The sequence below is a fragment of the Chlorocebus sabaeus genome, chromosome 14 (assembly GCF_047675955.1).
Source record: "Chlorocebus sabaeus isolate Y175 chromosome 14, mChlSab1.0.hap1, whole genome shotgun sequence".
NCBI classification, from domain to species: Eukaryota; Metazoa; Chordata; class Mammalia; order Primates; family Cercopithecidae; genus Chlorocebus; species Chlorocebus sabaeus.
Genome location: NC_132917.1, coordinates 70,236,117 through 70,238,554, shown reverse-complemented (window position 1 = coordinate 70,238,554; position 2,438 = coordinate 70,236,117).

Genomic DNA, 2,438 nt, shown 5'->3' with positions numbered 1-2,438 from the left:
CCCTCACACCATATGCAAAAATTAATTGGTCATTAGGAAATGTAAATCAAAACCACAATGACATACCACCTAATACCTATGAGGATGGCTATAATAACTTTTTTTAAAAAACAAGTTGAGTATTGACAAGGATGTGGAGAAATTAGAACTCTCATGCATCACTGGTGGGTATGTAAAATAATGCAGCCACTATGGAAAACAGTTTAGCAGTTCCTTTAAAAGTTAAACATAGAATTACCACATGACCCATCAATTCCACTTCCGTGTGTGTGTGTATATATATATAAAATGTATATATGTGTGTGTATAAATATGTACAAAGTTTGTATATATATAAAATATGTATACACATACAAGAGGAATGAGAACATAAACCCACATAGAAACTTGTACGTGGATATTTATAGCAGCATTATTTATAATATCCAAAAGGTAGAAACAACCCAAATGTCCATCAGTGGATGAATATATCAGCAAATGGCACTATATACATACAATGGAATATTCAGCCATAGAAAAAGGAATGAAGTACTGATACGCTGTAACTTGGATGAATCTCTAAAACACTATGCTAACTGAAAGAAACCAGGCACAAAAGGTAACATATTAGAATATTCCTTTTATATAAAATAGCCAGAATAGGCAAATTCATCAAGACAGAAAGCAGACTAGTGGTTAACAGGGGATTTGGGGAGGGGGCTAATAAAGAGTGATTATTTCATGGATATGGAAGAACTTCTGGGGTGGTGAAAAAGTTTGGAAACTAGAGAGAGGTAGTGGTTCACAACATTATAAATGCACTAAATACCACAGAATTGTACATTTTAAACTGGTTAATAGTGTCTTACATAAATTATACCTCAATTTTAAAAGATTAACTCAAAAGGGAGGAGAGATCTAAAAGTAAGAGCTAAAGTCTAAAAGTAAGGGCCAGGGCCAGGAGTCTTGGCTCACGCCTGTAATGCCAGTGTTTTGAGAGGCCCAGGCAGGAGGGTTGCTGGAGGCCTGGAGTTTGAAATGTTGCCTAGGCAACATAGTGAGACCCTGTCTCTACAAAAAATTTTTAAACTAGCCAGGCATGGTGGTGCACACCTGTAATCCCAGCTACTGAGGAGGCTGAGGCAGGAGGATCACTTGAGTCCAGGAGTTTGAGGTTGCAGTGAGCTATAATCATGCCACTGCAATGATGTTGCTCTGGGCAACAGAGCAAGACCCTGTCTGTATTAGAAGACTCTTATGACTCAATATAAAAAGTCTAATTATCCAATATTAAAATGGGCAAAAAAATCTGAATACACATTTCTCCAAAGAAGATATATAAATGGCCAATATGCACATCTAGAAATGCTCTAGATCATTAGTCATTAGGGAAATGCAAACAAAAACTGTAACACCACTTCGCACCCACTAGGATGACTTTTAAAAAAAAAAAAAAAAAAAAGGCATTGGCCAGGATGTGGAGAAATTGGAACCCTCATATGGTCAGGCAATTCCTCAAATGATTAAACAGAGTTACCATATGATTCAGCAATTCCACTACCAGGTATATACCAAAAGAATGAAAACACCCCTTCACAAAAACTTGCACATACATATTTACAGCAACATTGTATAAAAGAAATGAAAATATATACCCACAAAGAAACTCGTACACAAATGTTTATAGCAGCATTATTCATTATAGCCAAAAGTTAGAAGCAACCCGAATGTCCAACTGATGAATGGATAAACAAAATGTAGCATATACATACAATGGAATGATTGTCATAAAAAGATATGAAGTGATAATACTACAATACACGTGAACCTTGAAAACATGCTAAGTGAAGGAAACCAGGCACAAAGGCCACCTATTATATAATTCCATTCATATGAAAGTCTGGAGTAGAGAAATTTAGAGGCAGAAAGTATATCAGTGCTTGTTGAAGACGGGTCAGGGGAGAGGATGGGGTGATAGAGTAGGGAGGGGGTTTCTTTTGGAGGCAAAGGTTCTAAAACTGGCTGTGATGATAGTTGTACAACTCTGCTCATACTAAAGCCTAGTGAATTGTATAGTTTAAGTGGACAAATTGTATGTTAATTATATCTCAGTCAAACTGGTTTTTTAAAAAAATTAAGGCTCCAGGCTAGGCACAGTGGTTCACACCTGTAATCTGTAATTCCAACAATGGGAGGCCAAGGTGGGCAGATTGCTTGAGCCCAGGAGTTCAAGACCAACTGGGAAATATAGCGAAACTTCATCTCTACAAAAAATACAAAAATTATCTGGGCATAGTAGTACAACACACCTGAAGTCCCAGCTACTTGGGAGGCTGAGGTAGGAGGATTGCTTGAGCCTGGGAGGTTGAGGCTGCAGTGAGCTGTGATCACTCTACTGCAGTCCAGCCTGGGCAATAAGAACAAGATACTGTCTCAAAAAATAATAAATTGAGGCTCCA